This window comes from Urocitellus parryii, chromosome 8, assembly GCF_045843805.1.
Source record: "Urocitellus parryii isolate mUroPar1 chromosome 8, mUroPar1.hap1, whole genome shotgun sequence".
In the NCBI taxonomy this organism is placed as follows: Eukaryota; Metazoa; Chordata; class Mammalia; order Rodentia; family Sciuridae; genus Urocitellus; species Urocitellus parryii.
The window spans coordinates 3,538,617-3,563,925 of record NC_135538.1 but is presented as its reverse complement, the minus strand read 5'-3'; positions in this window follow the sequence as shown (position 1 = coordinate 3,563,925).

Sequence of the window (25,309 nt, the reverse complement as noted above, 5' to 3'; positions counted from 1 at the left end):
TGGAACCTATGGTTGAATCTATGAATGTAGAACCCATGGATATGAGGGTCCCACTGCTCTACAATAAAGAAAGTGCCATTGACACCCATATATGTGGGGAGTGTTTACCCTAATCAGCAAGACCAAGACTTTACTTCTGAGGTATGATCCAGAGAGTAAGAAGAAGCCACCCATGTGCCCCGGGCAGGATGGGAGGAGGGATGGTGGCAGGGTGGGATGGCATATTGAGGAGCCCTGTGGGAGGGAAGAGGAGGGGCTGAAGATACCGGAGGGTCACGGCAGCTCAGCACACAGCAGAAGGAAGCCTGTGGGATGAGACTAGAGGGGACAGAGCCACAAGACATACTGAGCTGTGTGGAAGGCTCTGGATGGCAGCCAACAAAGACTTCCAGCAAAAGCTGACTTAAACAGACTTGCATTTAAAAGAGCTCCAGCTGCCGTGCAGAGGAACAGCAGAGAGGACTCGACTAAGGTCACCTAAGGAGCATGGCCTTCATCCAGGTGAGAGATCAGCTCGTCCCAACAAGGAGGTGGAAGAGGTGAGGAAAGTATGTAGAGTTTAATAATTTAGAATTCATTAAGAGATCACTGGTTTCTTTCTTGTTTCATTTTTCTTTGAGGAGTGTAATGATGGACAGGAAAACGTAAAAGTACTGAGGTTCCAGGACACAACACGCACTCCTGCTCTTGTCGACAGGATGGACACTCCTGTCATGGTAAGTGCAGATTCAGGGGGCACCTACCTAATGCCACACTCTCCATTCTATGACCACTGTTCCAAGCATGCTCTACGGCTCCATTGTGCACACAAAAGCCATGCCCTCTAGAAGAGCTAGGGTTGGAAGACTGGGAGACCGGCAGCTCTGAAGAGTCCTCTGGTGAGGACACAGTGGGGCTTCACTTGACATGGCACTTGCAGAATGTGTGAGATCCAAAACAGCCTTCCTCTGTTGGTTTTGTTTTGGAAACCTATTATGGTTCCTCGTTTCATTTCAGGAAGGGCTACTGTAAAGAAGAAAGTCAATCCATGGTCCTTTCTGATGCTGTCTCTTGGCCCCTGCTGGGGCACTCCCTCCTGTGTCCTCATGGAGAGCCACCTCTTAAGATGCACTTGGTGGTGAAACCAGGGGCAGTGAGGACAGTGACTTTCAGGGGCTAAGCTCTTCTACAGTCATGCCTACACTATTTGGGAAAGGAGAAAGCACACAGAAGGAAGAGCGGGAGGAGAAAGCCAGGGAGGTAGGCAGATGGTGGGCAGTGAGGATGGTGATACCTCGTGAGCGACACGGGATTCGAAGCCAGAGAGGCTTGCGACTGTCCATCAGTGACAGGACCTGGACCCTCAGAGAAGTCAGCCAGGTCTGAGTTGACTCATGGTAAGTGAGCGAGCGCACAGAGTGTGACACGTTCATTTCCAGGACTCATAGTGTGGCCTCCAGGAGAGTGGACTTCAGGATCTCATGTGGAGATGCAGTCGTTCAATCTTCACTTCAGGTTTGGCTCCCCAGAATTATCCCAACTCTTCCTCTTCCAAGGACTGGCTCTCCTTTAGCAATGCCCAAGCCAGCCTAAATTAACCTGCAACAGAAAGCACGTGAGCCCACAGAAAACCCCAGGGCCCAAGGTGAGTGGGCCACTGGAGGTGAAGCAGAGGCAACAACGGGAGAGGAAGCAATGCGGTCTTGTCCTGGAGGAGAGGTGGGTGGGGATGGACTGCTGCTCACTCTTGTAAGCACAAAGGATTGGGAGTGTTGGGGACAGAAAATAAATCCAAGCCCTCCAGAGCTGACTAGCTCTGTTCTCTTCTTGGTTTTATTTTTCAACCCCTACTGCATCATTAGCATTCAATTGCCTCTTTATATCCATCATTTATCTTTTCTCTAATCCTGTCTTTTAAAAACAAGCTAAAAAACAAGCTATTTATGGATATGATGTACAAATATGTATAAATCAAAACATTGTATACTGTAAGTGTACCAAATTTTGTCAATTATAGTTTCATAAAGCTGAAAAAACAATTAAAAATAAAAATAAGGGCTGGGGATGTGGCTCAAGCGGTAGTGGGCTCACCTGGCATGCGTGGGGCGATGGGTTCAATCCTCAGCATCACATAAAAATAAAATAAAGATGTTGTGTCCACCGAAAACTGAAAAATAAAGATTAAAAAATTCTCTTTCTCTCTCTTTCTCTTTCTCTCTTTAAAAAAAAAATAAAAATAAAAATAAGCCATTTCATCACATACTAGCAAAAATTGGAAAAAAATTCAGAGATTACCTAACAGATCAGAAAACTGACTTCAAAGGAGGCTACTTAAATCACCAAAGTCACACAAGTAAGACAAAGTTGAAATCAAAACACCTTTGTACTAATTTCCACCATGGAGCTCCTTCCAAATGCAGTACACACTGTCCATTTTAAACTCTGTCAATTTTAAAGTGCTGTAAATTTCCACCTGATAATTCAAAAGTCCCGTTTATCTATAATTAATTTTATAAAATAAAATTATTTGTTTAATGCCATTTTAAAAAAGCTGTCAATTTTTTCAGATTCTTTGGTTAGCAACCAAATCTGGATAGGTCATTAGATCAGGTTCTGTAAAACATGCAGAGTGAAGGCATGTCTCTGGCAGAAGAGAAGCCCAGGGTGTGGAACTGCGAAGCAGGACTTGCACACTCAGAGTAAATGGAGACCAAAGTCCCTGACCTCAAGGTCTCTAAAATATCGTCAGAGAGACACAAGGTGAGATGACAAAACAATTACAGGACAGTTTGTCAAAACTGCACAGACCATACTGAATGATGTGCGAGGAGAAGGTGAAAGGTCAAGGAGTGGCTCCAATAACGTTGTCCCAGAAGCAGTACGAGTGCCAGGGTCCAGAGGCCATGCCTCCGTCAGTGACAGCCACAGAGAAATTAATGACAGAAAGCTTCCCGAGAGCTCATCTATCTGGCTCACTCTGGGACAGGCCTCAGAGAGAACAGCCTATAAGATGTTCTGTCTGCAAAGGCACCAGCCTCTGTCCCTGGACTTTGTGGGCTCCATGTTGTTGGCTTCACTCGACCCCGTTCTTCTCTGTGCTTTCCCCTAAGCAAGAGTCCATTTGCTGTGACTCTCCCCAAAGGAACCTGCTTTCCTTTCTGCTTTTGACCCTGAGCTGCAACAATGCTCTTCCCTGACCTTGGGCGCTGCCGGAAGCTGCCCTACCTCCCTCCTTCATGTCCCCAACTCCCCCATCCCCCCTTTCCCCTCTGGTTGATGTTCATTAACACCTTCCCCTGCCCCGTCTTCTTCTAGGGCCACTGCCACTCCCCCTACTATTTTACCTTTTCTACTCCTAAACCTTATTTTGCCTGTTCTTTTTCCTGTCCCACACTTAGACCTCAATTATTCCCCAGCTTTATGAAGGTATAACTGGTAAGTGAAAACTTTATGTATTCATAGGGTAAAACATGATGTATAAATATATATATATATCACATAGAGTCCACATATATAGATATAGATACTGTGTGTGTGTGTGTGTGTGTGTGTGTAGTGAGATCATCAAATCAAGATAATCAGCAAATCCACCACCTCACACATTTTTTCCAGTAGTGAGAACTTTTGAGATGTAATCTCCTAGCAATGATCAAGTTCACATGACATTGTGATTAATTGGAGTTGCCATGTTGTACAATAGCTCTCCAGAATCCATTCCACTAGCTGAAACTGTGCACCCTCTACCACATTTCTCCATCCTCTCCAGCCCGCCCCCATCCCTTGACCACCATTCTACCTCTGCTCCTGTGGGATTTGTGTTTCAGTTTCCCCCTGTGAGATCACAGGGTATTTGTCTTTTGCATCTGGATGATTGTCCTTGGCAAATGTCTTCTAGGTTCATGCATGTCACCTGGCATGACAGGACTTGCTTCTGGCTTCAGGTAGAAGTGTTCCTTTGTGCACATGGGCCACATTTCCTCATCCACTCACACAGCCGCAGGCACCTGGGTGGCTTCTGCATCCCGGCTGCTGTGAGTCAGCTGCAGTGAACATGAAAAGCAGAAATCCCTTCACCATGCAATTTCCTCTCCTTTCAGTTTTCACCCAGAAGTGGTAGTACTGGGTCATGTGCTGTTAAGTCATTAATTTTTGAGCAACCCCAATACTGTTTTATGTAATGATATAATACTTTGTATTTCCGTCAACCTTAGGCAAGAGTTCCCTTTCCTCCACATCCTTTCCAACTCTTGCTATCTTCTCATCTTTCCAATCATAGCCATTGTGGTTTTAATTTTCATTTCCCTGATGATTAATATGTAGAATAAATTCCAGAAAGCCTAGACCACATGTCACATGTGTTTTAAATATGGAAATTTGAAACATATTTCTTAAACATGTTGAGAACAAAGTACCATTGATGTGAGACATTTCCATACCTAAAGCACTTCATTGCAAAAGGTTAACTACTCAAATGCTCAAGCCCCTGCCAGATCCACAATATTAAATATTACAGTTTTAAAATATATGTGTACATAACACATTGTGTGTGTTATTAAAACAAAGAGCTTAGGATTTACAAGCCATGTGCAAAATTCCCAACTCCACGTGAGATACATCTTCATTCCTTTATTATACTGGGTCCTTTTTGTTCCCTGACCCCCTTCCTCTGATAAAACAAGAGCATGTGGTGAAATCTGGAACTCTGTGGGTCACATGGCTGCTGCCTCCTTCTCCCCAGAGATGCATGGTATCTTCCCCTTGTGCATTGTTTGCTTTCCTTGTTCACTAAACTTGACAAATGGTGTAACAATGTTGCCCTGATGGTTTCTGGCTTTCCTTCGTCCCACATCTGTGCAACCTACCTTAGCTCTTTGCTCTTTCTTTTTAATTCTCCATCTTCTGTGCCAGACTCTTTATTTGCTTTCTCTTTTGTTGCTGGTAACAGTATCCTTCTCCTCTTCATGATAACTGGACATTGCCCTAAGACATTTCATAATTTATCTTTCTCTTCCTTGTATTTCTTACAGTTTTTGCAGAAATTGTCCCTTTTTAGGGGAATAGGCCTTTGATGGCTACTTTGGGTGTCAACATGACTGGATTGAGAGATGCCTAGAATATTGCTAGAGCAAGCTTCTGGTGTGCCTGTGAGGGTGTTCCTAGAGAAGACTGGCAGGAGGACCCAGTGCAGAAGGCCTGCCCTGTTTGTGAGTGGCTGGGGTGGAAGGAGAGAGCAGAGGGGAGAAGCTCACACCTGCACACACTCGAGGCTGCTTGAGCAGGTGCAGCTCTTCCTCGGCTGCGTCCTGTGGACACCAGGCTCCAGCTTCTTAAGGCATCCAACATGGTCTTGACCAGAGGCTCTCCAGGACTCCCAGGCCTTGGGCCTCAGACTGGGGCTGTGTCACTGGCCTCTCCCTCCGCCTAGGGTCTGGCTCCTTGCCTTGAGCTGTGGAAGGTCTCCCTGCCCTGCAGCCTGCAGGTGGTTATTGTGGGCCTGACTGTACAAGCCAAGCTGGTCCATTCCCTCGTGTTTCTCTGGAAAACTGCAATGAGAGGCCTTTTGTAATAAATTACCTGAGTAAGGGTAACTTACCTGCTTTCTGGAATAATGATCTCAACTGCATGGGCAAAGTGACCAAACATAAGGGTGGTGGCTTTTAGGTCCTCACTTAACACCACCCTGTTTTAAGGAACAATGGCTTCTTCCCTCTCTCAGCTGAAGTACTGCTGGGTGTTAAGCTGAAAAATAATCTGGACTGTAGTCAAAAGCATCAGGGTACAAACCCCCATGCCCATGCCCATCCCTCGCCTTTCCTAGGGCTCAGTGTTACAATCTGTAAAACCAGCCGATGACGGCCCCCCAGGACCTTGCCCACAGCGTGCTGAACCACACGCAGCCCACACTATGCACTTTCCTTAGCTCTCAGGGCTCCTTAACAGAAACCAGCTTGAATCCACTTGATGCTTGAAGTTAAAATAATTCCAACCAAAAATTTGAGGAATCTAGTGACAAATAAAATTTATTTTGCAAATGATTTTTGATTCATAAAATTTTAAAAATATACTGCAAAAATGCTGGGTATCAAAATGAGGTTTGGGATGGGGGTGTAAGCATTTCCATTGCTGACCATTTAAGAAGTTCTCATCCTGGAGGTGGGTCACTGGCGAGGGAGGATCTAGAAAGAAATCTACTGGGTGGAGCAGAGTTGAGTCATTGCATGCGGCTCTTCCAATAAGCGTGTGTTAGCACAGATGAGATGAGTCTAGAGTTGCCAGAGAGGTAAAAAATTGGCAAATAGAATCCTCTTTCCCCTTTGAGTTTATGATCAGTATTCCTGCCAGCCTTTGAGTATTTGCCGGACACAGGCCGGTCATTTTTCCTTGGTAAAACTGGGCCTCTCAAGACCTTGAGTATCCGGGCAGACCCGCATCTAGAGCCCAGAAGGACTGCTGGCTTCTGGTGGACACTGACCCAGGACCCCAGGACGTGACACCGCAACCAGCCCAGCATGTTTCAGGTCCAGAGTGCTCCACCCACAGAGCGCTGCCTTGGATGCAAGACCGCCATCTGCCACTGTCCCTTGATGTGCAGACTGTCCCCTCTGCTGTTTCTGGAACACCACTTCCTGGTTCTTCTTTTGAAGTGAAATCAGTGGAGCTTCTCGTAGACGAAAGAAATGACACCACTGAGGCTTGCAGCAAAACGGCCTCACAGATGCGCTGTGCACGCACTCACACACACACGTGTGCACACACTCACACACACGTGTGCACACCCCCCCACGCCCCCAGCCCAGTGAAAGTACCAAAAGGAGCACACTCAGTAGCACAGGGACAGGTGGGAAGGTCGGGGTTGGAGGACAGCCATGAAGAGGGTTCTGGAAAACTCCGAGGAGAAACAGGGACAGGAGCCCAGCTCAGGACACCTGCCGCTCCTGGAACCTCAGCTCCCAGGGACACTTTGCTCTCTGTCTCCTGAGAGGCTCAGCAGCAGGGCTGACCCTTTCCCAGGTGTCGCACAGCCTCTTCTCCCTCTGCAGGCCAAAAGTACCCACAGCCCCAGAAGAAGTCTGCAAAAGGCCTGAAAGACTCCAATGACCGAGTGTTTTTTGAGAGAAACCTTCAGGTCTGCTTTGAAGTCTCCTCTGCCTCCTTCCTTCAGATGCTGTCAAACCAAGACCAAGGGGTGAGTGGCACCCCCAGCCAGGCCCTTGGGAGAGTCCAGGGCTCCCGACTTCGGCGATGTGGTCTTTACACGGAATTACATCAGTCAGTGAATTTCATGACTAGTGTGCCACAGAGTGCAAATTATTTGGTAAGAAAAAAACTAAATAAATCATACCATAATTTGTCTAATAAGTCACTAAAACATCCACTGTGTCACTGTGGAATTAGAGTATCCCACAAGCTCACTCCTTTTCCTAATGATACATTTTTTAAAAGACACGTCTCCACTCTTTAAATATTTAGTTCTTAATATTAAGGAATACGTACTCATCATGAATTACTAGAGAAGGTGTAAATCTTAAGATGAAAGTACGTTCCCTCCTCCCTGCCCCACGGCTGCCAGTTCCACCCCAGGCAGCAGCTGCTCCACACGAGGGCGGACACTCTTGCCGCGGCCCGCAGGGAAACACGTCCGTCCTGCAAGCTGCACAGAGGTCCTCCGTGTGGGACTCGCAGTGAGACACTTAACTGATGCTCTGCTGACAGATACTTGTTTGCACTTCTTTTTCTTCTTCTTTTTTGCTAGAAAAATGCTGGAGTGAGTCTCCTTGGCCACTCATCTTTGTGAGCTCCTATGCACCGCATCCTAATAATAGAATATAGACTTTTCATTTTTTGTTTTTTACTCACTCATATTTTCAGAGCTTGATTTATTATTTCAAGTGATAGAGAATCCACAGATGGAATTTGAAAATAAGCCACATCTACAGCTTCACACTCTGAACAGCACAATTTGATGGAATGTTCTTCTCTCACCTTCTTCAGGAAAGAGGTCCTGGGCATCGGGAGGAACAACGGCAGTTCCAGCATTTCTTGCTATTGCATTGGTTTCTTCTTACTGATAACAGAAATAATAATCCACATGCATGGAAAGCCATAAATCCACATTTCAACAAAGAGATGAAGAGGGGATCTAAACCCTGAGTCTTCAGAGAAATGCTCTCTCAAGCCACAATGAGACGCCAACACACATCTTCTGGAGCGGCAGACCAGTCCAGACCATCCCCTAGAGTGGCCCTTTTAGGTGAGGATGCAGACAGCCACCTTGCCGGTGGAAACATGAGTGCTACAACCACTGTAAAAGCAGCTCAGCAGAGGAGGCCCAGCATTCACGTGCTTTCTGGGGAGGTCACAGCCTAGATATCAGGAGGGAGAGCTTGTGTTCATGTAAAAGCCTATATGCTCATGGTCACGGTTATTTTTAAAAGACTGAAACCCATATGTCAATTTATAAAAATAGACCATGTTGCACTCATTTTATTGAATGCTACTCAGAAACATGTTGAACTCTTTATACACATTTCAAGAGAGAATCTCACAATTATGCTGTAGGAAAGAAACTGGGTCGGGGTTAAGCACCTGCCGGTTCTAGAGGAGGCTTTCAACAGCAAAGGCAGTAAAGGCTTTCAGGACTGTGGGCTGGGGCAGGGGTAGGAACGGTGACAGTAGGGGATTCTAAGAAATGCTTGCTGTCATTGTGTTGATGGCTTCAGATGCAAAGACGTATTTCAAAATTTATGGTACTGTATGCATCAAGTATGTATGCTAATGTTTATTATACAGACATTACATGATTATTATTCATACCCAATTAAATATTGCATATGAAAATATAGATTTACCTCTTATTTTTGAAAACTGGAAGATTTTGTAAACTGTTTTCACATCACATCTCTGCCCTCAGTCTTGGCTGCAGGTACTGGGAACCCATGAGGGCCACTCCACCTGAGGCTCAGGAAAGCTGTCACAAATGTCACCAGGCAATGGGACATGCTTTCCCTCCACACCATCTTTCTTCCCTGAGCAGCAATGCTATAACGTGAATAGTAGGTAAAGACTGCAGCAATCCACAACAGGTTTATTTGCTCTACCACTAACACTGAGCATAGGAGATAGGCTGTGCAGAGGTCCTGGGAATTTCTTCAAGCCCTTCATCCTGCAGAGCCACGGGTATGGGAGCATTCCTTCATGCACCTGTGAGACACGCATCCTCTCTGCCACTTGCTCTCACCGAAACCACTCCCTGTGGGCACTCCCAGTATTTCTGTAACAAAATGACTTCCATTGACGCCCAAAAGTCACAGCTAACAGGCTTCAGCTACTCATGACCCTCTCGAGGGAACAGAGAAAGAAAAGGAGCAGAGAGGTATGCCTGAGTACACTGGGACATGGGGACAATGAACACGAGCTTTGGGGCACTGCCAGCAGGTAGCACGATGATGGCTTCAGACACAAGCACTGTAACGAGAAAAGCAGCAAAGTCGTAAAAGAGCCCCTTCTGCAACAGCTCCAGAGAGCTTCTTGCACACCCAGCACTGAGAGGGCTTTTCTGGGGGGGGGGGACTACATCCCCCATGATAAAGGCAGAGGTCGGCTTCCCTCTGCCATGTTATCTCTAGGGGGAGCTTCTTGGGGCTACAAGAGCCTGGGTCTCGTCCACAGGCCATCGCCCACCTGCTGCCTCCAAACAGCGCCATCTAGGTTAGGCGGGTTCTGGGCTGATGAGGGCCGACCTTGGGAGGACGCCACCCTGCAGCCATGTAGCCATCAGGCTGCTCCAGGGTGGACCTGTGGTGGTGCTCTTGTCCCTAAGGGTCAGAGGCTTGGTCCTCAGGGTGGCCATATGCAAGTTGGTGACTTTCCGAGGGAGGCCTGGAGGGAGGTGTAGTCCCTGGGGGCACTGCTGGCAGGAGAGACCAAGGTAGTTCTCAGGGGACCTACAAGAACGAGTTGTGAGAGAGCTCGGCCCCTCCCCCCACTGGCTTCCTCTCTAGTCATGGTGTCACCCTCTCACACAGAAAGGGCCTCACTAAAGGCTCTCACCACAGGCTGAACCCCAGGGGCTGCCCAGTCCAGGGTCTCAGCCCCCACAGCTGAGCTCAGTGGTCCGCTGCACACGTCTCCCAGCCGCGGGTGTTTGGTTGAAGCTGTGGGAAATCAACTGCCTGCTGCACTGGGCCATGCCCGGTGTGAACTGCCCGAGTGGAAGGAGATCTTGAAGCCATTTCCCATGTTGTTGTGCTCAGGCCCCACTCCAGGTGTAACAGAACTGGAGGTGTGCTACAGAACTCCCCAGAATTGTCAGAGACATAAGGCTGTTCTGCATCCTGCATTCCACTGTCCAAAGAGTCCAGAGCAAGAACCAAGGACTCTCCACATTCTCCACGGGCACAAGGCCGTTCTCCACGGTGGGCTTCCTGGTTGTGTGCTGGAGCCTTTCCCGTAATGGCTGCAAAATAAGGCCTCTCCATCACGAGTCTGGTACTGGACAAAGCCAGAAGCAGGCTGAAGGATTCTGACATTCCCCATCATGCAGGTTTCCTCCAGAGCGGGTCCTCTGGTGCTGAGCCAGTGTGGGCCTGTGGCTGCTGACGCGTGTCCACTGCACTCGGGGTGCCCCAGTGAGGAGCAGAGGCCACCACAGGCTCAGTGCTCCTGTGTGGCGCCCTCTGCAGTGACTGGCCTAAGTTGTAAGGCAGCCCTTCACCTCCCAACCCCTGGGAGAGGATCTGGACTGTGTCCCCACAGCTCTTCCCAAACCAGGCCCTGCTCCCCTGGCTGCTGCTGAGCACCCCTGCCTCTGGCCCCATCTGTTGCTGGTGGAGTTTCCCTGGCCCAGCTTCCTCCCCTCCAGGGTCCTCTGGGCACAGCCACTGCCCCCACTCTTCCAAGATGAAGACCTCAGGCACGTCCTCCAAGGTCACCTGTGGGGACAGCTGGCAAGTTCAGGAATCAGCTTCTGAGGAAGTTCCCCCGGCTGCGCCCCGCTGCACAGGCCTCAGATGTCCATCTGCCGGCTGCCGGCTGCCCTTCACTGCCCGGCCCTGAGCCCACAGTCCCTGAGGTGACACAAACAGCCAACATCCCAGAAGAGCCCCACATGCCCTATAAAACATGAGCACCTTCCCTGGGGACCGCAGGAAGCGTCCACTTCGGAAACACCTTTTTGGAGGACTTTGTACAGTTGCCGCCACGTTGTGATTGCACGTGAGACTATTATTTGCATCTTACAGAAGTTCCTGTTTAAACTAGACCAGAGTTTTCTTTCAAGGATTCTGGGATAGCTTGTTGTTTGATCTAATTCTTCTGGTTTACTAAGACCCTATTTCAAACAGGCTGCGTGCTCATCTAAATTGATCTTTATTCAACTGGAATTTCCAGGAGTACTTCAGTGCTCAGCTTTTTCCGTATCCTTGCCCTCTGTTACCTGTACATTTCTATTCCTTTTCCTTTTCTTTCTGAGGCACACAAAGGAAAAGGAAATGTCAAATACAGTGTTGTTTACCCAAGTTGAATTAGTGATTAACTAAAACTAATCTTTCTTTTATTCCATTAAGTTGCCAGGTCAAATCATCTCCATGAGACCAAAAGATATTATTTTCCTTTATTTAAGGGCCTTCCTGAAACAGCATCCTCCCTAAAAACAGTCTCATTCCGAGGACCCAGAGTCCCCCCACGTGGCCCAACTTTGGTGTGGCTTTCACCATCTGCATCGATGCACCCTGAGGAATGGTACCCCTCCAGGGGCAAGGAGGCGGGCCGTGAGGACCCCCAGGGTCATATCCACCTGGAACCTCCTCTCCAAGTTCCAATTCAGCTCCCCTGATGACGTCCCCCACTCTCAGGTGTCCTTGTCAGAAGTCAGCCTTTGCAACACTCAATGCAAACAGATTGCTCTTCCACTTCTTCCAGATAAAGAAAACAGGAAAAAGCTTCAGCTCAGGCCCAGAGTTTCTCAGATTACAGCTGGAAGCCAAGAGGCTATGTGTATGTGTGTGTGTGTGTAGTTAGACTTTGGAACCTGTGTGACCAACAAACATATACAAAATACAAACAGAGCACAGATCGTGGGAGGCAGTACTGGGAGTCCCAGAGTGCCAGGGATGTGAAAATCTTGGTTTCCTAGAATAATTATTAATCAACTTTTAGTGCCCCCTCTCACAAGTGTCCTGACTTGCCAAATAATTTATATGGGCATCTGACTCATGATAGAAAAGATAATTACCATTAATTTCAGGTAAATTCTGCTTTGAGTTCCCATCCTTCCACTCTGTAGGGATGTAACCTTGAGCAAGTCATTAAACTTCAGTTTTCTGATCTTGAAATGGAACAACAGACCTGCCTCACATGAGTGATAAGTGAAAATTGGTAAAATGTGAAGATTTGAGTTCATAATATAATAGCTGCTACATGAGTTAGAGGCTGATGCTTTAAAACAGCTTAGAGATGTCCACAAAAGTCACTTTTGTACATTTTCCTCAAAGTTAATGAATAGTAAGTTGGAATGGCATAAACTCTAAAACAATTATCTTTTTGCAGCCCTCAGAATTATATAACCATCAGTATTAGTTTGAATTCTTACTTTTCCAGAAACGAACTAGTATAACAATTAAAGGTTTCTCAAAATTCAGTACTTAAATTTCCCTAAAATAGAGTTTCATGATATTAGCAGTAAATTATGCATCGTAAGAGAAGGAGAAGGGAATATTTCTTCTTTTATTTTTACCTTTATTCTTTCTATCACTGGGTAATTATAATTACCCAGTTAATTTTTAAAGGTTAACTCAGATAAATGAGAATAAGACATCAGCATTTGTAGGTGAGAAATGACGTTTTCCACACCCTGCACCCAGGTGCACCATCCAGGACAAGAAGCCTCTCCGCACCTGCTCACGGCTCTGCCAGGCTCAGCCTCCGACACGGTCACGTGAGGAAGTCTAGAAAACACACTCCAAAGACTCACAGGGTAACTGCTCTGCCCCCAGCTGGGGTTAGGGGCTGCATCATCACCACGCTTCCCAAGTCTTTTGTGACACTTTAACTCAGCACTTGTCCCACTGCATTCACATTTCAATGCTCCCTCCAAGCCCTGGCACTGGGATGGGTTCATGTTTTTATCCCCACAGAACACATTGCCAGTCCACTATCACTGTGAAACAAACGATAATGAATATATAAACAACTGCACGAATAACTGCTTAGTGAAACTTGAGAGTTCATCCTAAAATCTGAGATCCCAAGAAGCACAGACCACCACGAACCCAGGCTCCATCAAGGATGACCACCTCTCTGTAGGGTGGTTGCTCACCAAGTGAAAACGCAATGATACCTCTGGGAGGTTGTGTTTCTCTATAAGATCACACACTGTCCTCTGTGGAACCCTGAGAAGTCCACACCAAAAGTAACTTTGTGGCTGACTCAGCTCTGCTGCGTCAGGAGACAGAGAAGCAGAGCCTCTGGCGTCAATTCCTTTGGCACTAATTATCAGACTCACACCAGATTACACTCAGAATAGAGTGGCCAGGTCAGGCAATCTACTTAAACTTTAATAGGAGTTAATTATTCATTGATCAAACTCATTTATACCTAATTAAAGTTTTCCTGCATTAGAAAATAGAAGCTGGGCTGGGGATGTGGCTCAAGAGGTAGCGCGCTCGCCTGGCATGCGTGCGACCAGGGTTCGATCCTCAGCACCACATACCAACAAAGATGTTGTGTCCGCCGAGAACTAAAAAAATAAATAAATAAATTTCTCTCTCTCTCTCTCTCTCTCTCTCTCTCTCTCTCTCTCTCTCTCTCCTCTCTCACTCTCTCTTTAAAAAAAAAAAAAAGAAAAAAGAAAATAGAAGCTAACGTTGCTTAGTCCCTCTGCCTAGGGATGTACCTGTGGTTGAAACAAATGGAAAAATCAGGACGTTTGTGATAGATAGATACACATTTGACAACTGAATTGTCAATTTAAAGCATAATTCCTTTAGGTGACTCTACTGTGTGAATATGGTTTCTACAATACTTGCAAATTTTAGTAATTTTTGTAGGCAAAAGAAAATAGGCTGACAATAGACCAATAAAGGTAATGCCTGCCTAACTGAGATCACAGGGACGGAATGTTATGTGAGCAACCATGACAGTTTTATGAAGCATAATCAATTGTGTTTCACCATAAATATTTATAACCAAAAAATAAAAACTAAAAACGTGAGGCTTAGCATGAAGCTGCCATTTTATAATCTATTTTTATGTTATTTTCTCTGAAACCTCACAAAATGGCAGAATTGTCTACAGAATGGTAAAGATTGGCTGCTTTTCCCTGGAAAAAGAACATATGTTCATAATCCTAAAAAAAAAAGAAAAAAAATCCCTGTGCGTTTGCTTTAACAGTCATCAGTTACAATATGCTGCTTGGAATGTGTTGCTTTCTTTCTTACAGAGAGTTTTCTAATATTGAATGTATTCCAAAGTTGTAGATTTTTGCTCTGGGGATATATTTCTTTTCCAAAGGCACACTTTGGAGTCTTGTTCTCCTGTGATAGCAAGGTTAACAGTTTTATTTCCCCACACCATGCGTCCTCACTTAAAACCACTGTCTGAAAATGACTATTGACATAAATAATCCATTGCAAATAAAATTCATGAAAGGTCTGCATTTCTAAGGTTAAATGTTAAGTTTCCTTTCAATTCCATAAATTGCTTCACAACTTTTGTTATTACTTTATTATTTTCATTCATAATAATTATTAGTCTAAGATCTGAGTCAAAACCCTCAAGTCAAAGACATGAGTCTCTACTGCCTGATTTATAGAGTAAACAGGTATGAACTATAGCATATTTAATTTTTCTTGGGAGGAACAAAAGATCATTTTCTTAAATTATTTTATGAAAGCCACCATAGGCAGAGCAAGACCTTTCTTGTTTACATGAAACTTTTCATGGTTTTCTAGAATTAAACTACACTATAATTGTCTATTTATAAATTTGTCTCCCACAACATGATGATTAAGATGTGTTTTATTTTTTATTTGAATCCAGAAATAAACAAAAATTCATAACAAAAAAAACATAGAAAGCTTTAAATGTTTGCTTATTGAATACATAACATGATGGATGGATGGAGGGATGGATAAAGGGATGATGACTGGATGAATATATGATGAATGGATGCTTGATGGATGAAGGATGGAGGAGGGAGGGAGGGAGGGAGGGAGGATGGGTAGATGGATGATGGTTAGATGGATGGAGGATGGATGGATGAGTGCATAAAATTGCCACTATATGCTGCCTGATGCAGTTCATATGTTGATTGACAGGCATTGGGCCATCCAGTCAGCCATATTTCATTTCTTAATACAAGTAATGGTCTAAAATAAACTGCTAAACAATATGTATACATGTGTTAAAGAATTTAGCAGATCTTATGAAATCTTTCTTGAGTCATACAAAACCTTTCACAGGAAGAAACAAACACCCATGATTGTTGCTCCTAATAAACTTTTAAGATCTTAATGATAATTAAATTTCCTGAATATAAGCACAAATTTCAATTCTAGACAGTCAGTTCCAATCTTTGATATTTGGTATCTAAATACTCACTGAACTGGTTACTAGAGGTAATTACTTCCAGACAACAAAATTGCAAGCTGGAGTCTTTCAAATGCTATGATTCCTCCAAGAGATCTGCTTTGAGAGGCATGCAGAGGGGAGTGCAGGTGGAATTGAACAGCTCTCAGGCAGCCAATCTGTGGGTCTGAAATAGCTTTTGGATGTGGACTGCACTATCTTAATGCCTTTCCTATACAATTATTTTTTTCTCCACTGGCCTCTAGATTAAAAAAAAGTAATGAATGCACAAATTGATATCAGTGAGTCACAGCCTGCCTTATTTTATCATTAGTTCATTTAAATGTTATTTTTACCGGGGAAAAGAGAGACAAACAACTTAGAACCCATTTTATGCTGCATGCTGGACAAACCAAGCAGAAATAATATATTTTTCTCCTTTACAAAGATAATAGACCTTATTTTGAAATATTTGGAGCTTATGCAGTCTGTATTTGATAAAAATTTTCATTTTCTGGCTTTAAAAAAATAATAATAGTAAATCTTATTGATTTGGTGGGGAAAGAAATTTCCTTTACTGTTTAAGGACAGATATTCCGATTTTAAGGCAAAGACACAAGTGGATAATGGCATTACAGCACCACACTGTCTTGAGAATTGGCAATCAGAGCCCAATTCTGGAAGAAGTAAAGGCACGATAATCAGCAGCAACTGCAGACATTTTTCTTTGCCAGCAAACTTCTCATATATCTCTCGTTAAGTGGATTAAAGCCAGCTGTTATACATCCAAAAACAGAACATGTTCACACAGAGCATCTACTGGCACAGTGATGTTCACTGGGTGCCTCACCCTAGGGCTGACCACTAGCATTTAGGAAGTGGGGCTTTGTTATTTAAGTTAACTGAGAGCTGCCACTTCAGGAATTTTCAAATAACTAAAAAAGGGACCTAATTATCCTCTACTCTGAAGCCCACCGTTTTGACAAGTGTGGGGTGTCCAGGAATCCTGTGCAGGCGGCAGGCTGGAGAGGCAGCCCCTGCTCCCCAGCACTTGGATGCCCACTTCCTCCCTGCTGCAGGACCTTGCTGGATCTCCAGGTTATCCCTAACAGCATGAGCACCTCCCACTCTGAGGGCCTAAGAGTTTGGATTACATTTTCACTCATCATGGAAACCTCTTCTGAGAGGGCTTTTACAACGTTTTGCTTGTTTACTGATTTTAAATACATGCGGGGCTTATATTCCCTCTGAATTCCCCACTCCCCCGGGCATCCAGCCCCAGAATGTCCTCTGCACGATTTTCCCTGCTGTTCTGGGAGCCATTTGTAAAAGGAAGGCTCTGCTGCTGCGGCGGGTGCTGTGGTGTGAGCGGCAGAAAACTGCCCAGCGCTCGCTGGTGCGGCTCAGAGGGCAAGGACCCTGGCTGCTGCCAAGCCTGCGCGTCCCCCACTCCAGGCCATCTCTGACTACAGAGGGGGAAAGAAGCCAAGCAGAAAACAGTCCCAGTATGTCTTGTGTCTTTAGAAAGCAGTCTGTGAGCGAGTGCAGCCTGGAGCCCTCCTTAGTACCACCCTCAGGGAAAGGCCATCCCAGGCCCGGCTGCCGCTCTTGTTGGCTGTAGTAATACCCTTGGGTTGTAAGGAAGGTCATTACACCTGAGTCCTCGTGGTCCCCCTTAGGTCCCAGCAGTGGGCTTCACATGGCATGATGACTCATGCTCAGGTGGCAGCGGACCTGGCACCCTGGCAGCTTTGTCTCAGTCTCGTCAGAGGACAAGTCCTCGGTCTCACGACGAAATTGGCAATTTTCAGGACTCAAGGAGACCTTCCTCTCCTTGGTGTCCCCGCATTGCAAGCTCCAGGCCCCCACACCTCTGTCCACCCTGAGCCATGGTCCACCGGCATCTCTACCAGCCCCAAGCCTCAGTCCACCGGAGCCTGGCAGCCCAGGCTGTGCTTCTGCCTCCCGCCGCCCACGCACGCTCTATTGTACCTGCACCTGTGCTGGCCACTCCTCATGATGTGTGGGCACAGCCTGCCCTCCCGAGTCCAGCCTCCTGGCAGCCCATGTGGCCACTCGAGGCTGGCCAAGAGTCCCTCTGGTCCCTCAGGCCTCACCTCAGACTGTGTCACAGTAATGGGTCCCAATGCCCTTGGACTGTATTTCCTCAAACTCATCCCTCCAAACAGTTCCTAAATCTTAGCCTGGAATATCTGACAGTAAGGCTGATTTATTGTGGATTTACAAAATATGTTCAAGTAATTTTTCCAGTAGCTACTCCTCCAATATATGAAATATTTAAGATATTAAGTAATGCTCACTAAAGGGCTAGCAGTTTTAGGTCATACCTCCATATCCGTTTTGTCTATATTCTAGATGCTCTGAATGAGATGAGCATTTCAAAGACCATTCCACTTCAGTAGAGTACATCATTTAAGTCACATGGACGCAACTACACAGAGGAGAGTCCATGAGAGAAAGGCAGATCTGGTGATCAAGATTGGTGGGACAAGTCCCCTTGTTTCTGGAGTTCACGGTGCGGGTTCTACATAAGAGGAAGGTGGCCCTGGCTAGCCTGAGACAGTGGTGTGATGCCTCTGCTCTCAAGCAGAGACTCAGGAATGGGGCCACACCTGGTCTAGGCAGCTGCTGGTCATCAGCAGACTTAAAGGGAGCAGGTTCCTATGCACTGCAGGGAAGCAGAGGTGCAAGAGCTGCAGATGACCCTTGAAGGAACCCGCAACTGACCTTGACCCCTGCCCCAGGCAAGCCTCTGCTGCCCTGCAGCACCCAACCCGCCCTGCAACAACTTCCTGCCCTGCAGCACCTCTCCTGTCCTACAGCACCCCCCTGTCCTGCAGCACCCCCCTGCCCTGCAGCACCCTCCTTCCCTATAGCACCCCTCCTGCCCTGCAGCACCCCTCCTGCCCTACAGCACCCCTCCTGCCCTGCTGCACCCCTCCTGCCCTGCTGCACCCCCTGCCTTGCAGCAGCCTCCTGCCCTGCAACACCCCCCTGCCTTGCAGCACCCCCCTGCCCTACAGCACCCCTCCTGCCCTGCTGCACCCCCTGCCCTGCAGCACCCTCCTGCCCTACAGCACCCCTCCTGCCCTGCTGCACCCCCTGCCTTGCAGCACCCCCCTGCCCTGCAGCACCCTCCTGCCCTGCAGCACCCCCCTGCCCTACAGCACCCCTCCTGCCCTGCAGCACCCCCCTGCCCTACAGCACCCCTCCTGCCCTGCAGCACCCCCCTGCCCTACAGCACCCCTCCTGCCCTGCAGCACCCCCCTGCCCTACAGCACCCCTCCTGCCCTGCAGCACCCCCCTGCCCTACAGCACCCCCCTGCCCTACAGCACCCCTCCTGCCCTGCAGCACACCCCCTGCCCTGCAGCACCCCCCTGCCCTGAAGCACACCCCCTGCCCTGCAGCACACCCCCTGCCCTGCAGCACACCCCATGCCCTGCAGCACTCATCCTGCCCTGCAGCACACCCCCTGCCCTGCATAGGCTCTTTGCAGATGCTCAGGTTACTGCCCGCCTCTCCCTGCTGCCCACTACAGCTGGGCCCTGGCTCAGCCCTGCCTCTACTGGGGACCTGGGAACACTCACTCTCCACCTGTCCCCGCCAGGCCTGGAGGCTGTGCAGTCCCACCTGGAGAAAGAGAAACTGAAGAAGGGGCCAGTTGTTCTCTCCTGAGGCAACATGCTTCCTGACTGTGCTGAGTTCTCCTCAGCACTGTGTAAAGACTCTTCTCCTGGCCCAGAGAAGCCAACCGGGTGAGAGCCACTGTCCATGATCTGGCCACTTCCTCACCTGGAGGCAGCTGGAGAACAAGAGAGAGAGGAAGGTTAGGGTCTCACTGTTCCCTTCAAAGCATACCCCCAGCCACCAAGACCACCCAGCAGGAGCCATCTCTTAAAGTTTCCACCCCCTCCCACTTGCTGGAAGCAGGGGTCCAAGCCTTTACTACCTTGGGGGGACATAGCGCTGACCCCCCTCACTGGACCATGTCCCTCTCTGCCTTCTGCTCCTCCTTTCTCAGGCTGTCTTCACCTCCCACCTGGCCCCAGCATGCTCTCTGGACCCCATACCTGACCACACCAAGCCCCCAGCCTCTGCTCCTAGTCAGGCAGCACAGTGATACTCTGTAGGTCAGACCATGGTCACAGAAGTGCACTCAGAAATTAGCCTGGGGTCCTCAGTCTGGTAGAATCCACCCCACCCAGCCCTGCTCGTCTCCCTCCACCCACTCACACCTGCCAGGCTTCACCCTGCACCACGCACCTTACAGGTGGCCCCTGCCGTGCAGGTCTGATGCCCTTCTACTATGTCCTTAAGTTTTATGGAGGTTTTATCTTTCTGAAGTGGTTTTCATGGGGCATTTCAACCTGACAGATAATATGTGTACTAATCCATTTAAAAATGAAGGTACTTTGTTTTGGTTTGGTTTGGTTTGGTTTGTGTAAAAAGAGGGGTGTGAGTGGAGGGATGGGGCTGTGGGGGATGGGAAGACAGTAGAATGAGACAGACATTCTGACCCTATATGCATGTCTGATTACACTATGGGAGTGACTTTGCACTATGTACAGCCAGTGGAATAAGTGGGGCTCCATTTGTGTACAATATGTCAAAATGCATTCTACTGTAAAATAAAATTTTAAAAAAATTATTTGGGGGCTTGGGGTGTGGCACAGAGGTGGAGCACTTGTCTGGCCTGTGTGAGGCCCTGGGCTCCATCCCCAGCAACACAAAACCATTATTTAATATACATTAAATATGTGACAAACTATCACCAGTGCTCAGGTATGATCATATAGGAGACAGGCAAGGTTTCATTCTCATGGAGCTCAAAATCAGGTCAGATGTTAGATAGAAAACTCATAGTTGTGTATCCACCTATAGTTGTGCCAGGTGATAGGAAGAAGCCTATCTGCTACACACTCGGCTAGTGTGTAAGTGAAGATCTTAGCCTGAGAGTCAATGGCAGGCTGTATTTCTACCTGCTCAGCTTCCCAGGTGAGGAATGCATGCATGTTCCTCTATGTAGGTAAACTCTTGGTGCCGGTCTCTCTCTCCCTTCCCTGGCAAGCAGGCAGAAGCCAGCACATGTGACATGGTCTCCACTCATCCGTGCTCATATTTTTAGAATGTGTTATGTGGCCTTCTGTTGCTGTCCACACAACCCCACACCCCTTCCTCGATGTTCACAGTGGCTCTCCTCACAGTTTTGCCTCCTTCCTGTCCCATTAAGTGCCATCATATTTGGGTCAGTTTTCCTTCCCATGTCAGGACCACCATCCGTCCACACAGCCGAGTTCACTCCCTCCCAATGCCCTCCTCCAAACTGCCAGCATTTCTGGTTTCTTCCCTGGATAGAAATCCCTTTGTTCTTCAGAATAAGGGCCCTTCTTATTTGGATGCCTTTTAAAAAGCTATAATTCTGGTCAAATGTGGACACATTTTCATGGAAATAGGGACAAAATAAATGCACTGATTTTCATGTGAGATTGTGGTTTCTACCTGATGCAGGAAACTTCAGTAATCTGTCCCAAACCCCTCAGTTTATAGTTGGCTTTTGTCTGTTTGCCTCTGAAACTTGGGAATCACCCCTTCCAGCCTGTGGCCTAGTTGTGCAAAGGTGTATCAAGTCAGCTTGCTTTCTTGGCTGTGAGTTTGGGTTTTGTGTGTTTTGGAAAATATACCTATGTCCCATTCCTCAGCAAACACCAACATCGAAGTTACTCCTGTGACCTGTGTTTGGGTGTTTTCTGATCATTTAGGGTGAACACTGGAATTTGCTGCTATAAACCAAGGGCAGGATGGGACAGCTGCCTTCGGCCCTGCCTCTGGAGGTCACGAAGCCAGCATCTGCTCAGCTGCCAACAGGCCAGCCGTGCTGGAAGGGCACACATGACATGTTCTGTTAAGTGGCGTCTTGGCCTCATTGGAGATTGTAGTTTGCAGGACACTAGGCGGGGTGAGCCACGCTTTGTGGAGTGCCATGAAGCACAAAGTGTATCTTCAAAATTAGGGAGGATTCCCAACTTTATTGAAGAAAGGAGACATAGAGTCTAAACACAATTACAAAGTACAGTAAGTGAAGAACACACGGAGAGTCCCTTCTGTCAATCCACAGAATCAGGTCTACACTCAAATAAGGATATGAACTCTCAGACTGCAGCCCCCACTCACGGATCCCGCATTCGGATGAGGTATTAAAAGCTCTGAGAAATGCGGTGGTGAAGAATCTAATTAGCTTCATTTAAATTAGTAACTCCCAAATGTCTTTGGCCAATTAACCCTATTTTAATGAAGAAAAAATTTATTCAAATTCCAAAGAAGGAGTGTTCTTTGGACCATCCTGGGGAAATTCTGCTCAGGAAGCTCTGCGTGGACGGGTTCTGTGGACGGGCCTGGTGGAGTTCCTACCCAGGCAACAGGTCAAGGGAGAGGGTGGTGTCCAAGGAGAACAGCAAAGGGCCTTCGGGTCTGGGGTGCGGGACCAGTTGTCGAGGGGGGACCCCACGTCATGTCCATCAAAATTTCCATCCTGGTGTCTTCCCTGGGCAGATTTTCAAAGGATGTTAGATGAACTGATGTCACAGAATCAGGAAACTGGAATCCAAGGGTAGAGAGAGAACAAAGTGACCATGCAGAGAAGTGGAGTGAAGGCCAGTAAGGGAGGAGAGGGAAGGAGCCCAGAGGAAGGAACCAGGACACCTGGAGGGTCGTGGTGGCTCTGAGACGCAGGTATTCAGACTTTGTCTGATTTACACCTGACGATAAGCTGGGGCTGGGAATGGTTGTGTTTAGGGAGGAAGAAAGAGGTAGAAAATATGGGAGTAGAAATGGCCAAGCAGGAGGTGGGAGGAGAGGGAAATCAATTATAGGGACAAGAGTAGAAGCTGATAAGAAAGAGGAGACCAAACAACGCACTCTAGAATTACCTTCAGCCTTTGAAAGCTAAAGAACTTTATTTTTAATAGCACCAGTAGGCTCCAGATTTCTGAGCTATTTTATCTTACTATTTCTTATAAAATGAACAAGAATTATACATTTAGGATAATTACCATGGTTATTCTTTCTTTTTAAAAAAAGATGTTTTCTACTTCTATTTTTTGATCTTCTGATACCTTCCCAGGTCTCTATTTTTGTACTCTAAAAATAACCTTTAGTAGTCGAACACGTTCCTTAGTTAATTCAGCTGTAGCACCGTATCCAATGCCATCTGGAACCACTGATTCTATTTTGTTTGAATTTTCCAAGTGCGCTCTCACCTGAATTGAAGCAGCAGCTATTTTTACCAAGTCTTCATTATTTTCTAATTTTCCACCATATATTTTTCACCTTTCAGCTCTTTAAAAGGAGAATTAAAGACACCAGAAGAATTGAGGCTCTGTGCATATGCCACTTTGAGACATCTTTATTTTGAGAACAAATGTCAGTAGAACTTGGTTGAAACCATAGATTTTCACTTGTTAATTTTCTTTCACATGCTCAACTAAGAGTCTATTCAAAGATGACTTTAAAAGTCTTCATTTTCAAATCAGCAGGGTATAGATTTAATCCGCCTTGAAAGATATTTAATAAAACACAATCATAAACAGTGGTTCCGGTAGCTAATGGGGCAGAGGTGAGATTAGGAGACTGGAAAAGCAGGCATGAGTGGCTCCATTTATCAAGGCGTGGGCACTTTCCAGAACAGTCTGGAGTAGCTGTCTTGCCCCCACGCTCTCAGGCACCCTGCTCCACTGTGTTTGACTCTAGGCACTGGCCTCCTCAGAGGCTTGAACCCAGCCCGCCCATCTCGGGAAGGGCATAAGAAGGTGGTACTTGGTATCACACAGGGACCTTCAAACCTGGCTTATTGCCTGGACTTCTGCCCTGACCTAGTGCCTGGATCCTTGTTTAAATCAACTTCCAGAACCTGGAGCTTCCTAAGGCCAGGCTCCCATCTTGCTCAGAGCATCTTCACCCACAGCCCTTCCTTCGCATACCCAGCGTCTGCCTGTCCCCATCCTTGCCTAAGACAGAGCTCCTTGGTTAAGGAATGACATTCATAAAGCCTACTGTCTGCTCAGACAAATACCCACATGGCACTGGCTGGACTGGCCACTGCCCATCCTGCCTCAGCCGGGACCTCCCTTTTCCTCAGGTTCAACCACCACATTGGCTTTCTGGCTGAATTTTTAGTCATCAATTGCTGGATTTTGTCATTTACGTGCTTTGTCCTAGAGAGCACGGGTACGATCTTCCTGGCCATTCTGGAGATACAGCCTGCTTTGGTCCGATGTCTCCGTCTAGTCTATCCCAAAACAGCCAAGCAGGATGGAGGCACTCTCAGCTCTCAGGGTGTGTGTGATATCTGGTAAAAATTCAACTCTGAATAACAGCAAATGACCAGTGAGTGTGGTCGCCTGATAGGGGCTTTAGATTTTTCTCCTGAGAAAGTTCTTTATAAAATGTTGAGCAGAGCAGCCCTAGAATCATAGTGATGGAGCTCACCGCAGTGGTGCAGAAGACGGGAGCAGGAAGCAAGGAGGCCCACGGGGCAGCTGGACCTCATCAAGGGAAATGGGAAGGAGCCTGTGACGTGGGACCACGAGGAGACCGCAGAGACATAGAAAGAAGTGGTGGCATGTTGGGGTGGAGATGAGAGAAGAATCCTGACCAGGCTTCTGAATTGGGCAGCTCTGTGAAGCCGATGAGCTCATGCATGCAGCGATCCACACGTTCAGTCAGCCCAGCTGACCAGTCCTACTTGTCTACGCACCGACACACACATTTGGAATGCACAGTTGTGGGGCTGTGGGGTCAGGAGGCACACCTCCACTGGACACACCAGCCCACAGGCAGGGCGGGAACATCAACAGAAAGAGCCAGGAGGAGTTGGACAGTTACCGAAGGAAAGAACAGGAGAGTACACGTGTATAAAGATGAGGCCTCCCAGGAGAGCCCAGCTCAAACTGAAGCATTCCTTGAAAATGTTGTGGGAAAACTGGTGACACTGGGCTCTGCTGCAGGAATTGTGGGGCGGCACTGCCACAAGGCTAGGTGTCCCAGTGCTGATCATCGTGCTAGGGTGACTTAAAAGGACGTCCTTCTGGAGAGTTGCATTCTGAATAGTTAAGGGTGAAGGGGCAGCATGCCTGCCACACCCTCTCATGGCTCAGGAAGATAAAACACAAGGAGGTGTCCTACAGACTTCGTCTGTAAATGTGTAATAAATGTAAATCATGCATACAGCCATGTGTATATATGTGGGTGTATGTTATATTTCCTGTTAAGTTATTTATCTACATATAGAAAGAAAGAGAGCACTAAGGCCAACAGGACAAATAGACTTACTTGACACAACTGGATAAAGGACGTGCAGATGCACTTCTCTAGCTTCAAATTTTTCTGTAGACTTGAAATTATTTCCAACTAAATAGCTTTATTTAAATAAAACATGTTTATGAAAACTTGAGGGAATGGGTCATTTTGAAAAAGTTAAAATGAAAGGAGAAACTCTTTGGGAGGAAAAAAGTACTAAAGACTATTTAAAGCCAATAAAATAAAAATATGCAACTTAATATTGGGCACACAAAATCTCCCCCATTGTTTAAAAACCACTCTTCAATCAAAATAAAACCTTGTAAACAAAAGGATGCAGGTGAGAGGTGAAGATCAGTATGTGGGGGAGGTTGCGGGGCACCAAGTGCTCATTAAACTCAGGGGACAAGCGCCGGCTCTGACGAGACGACCCCTGGCGTTGGGTCTAGA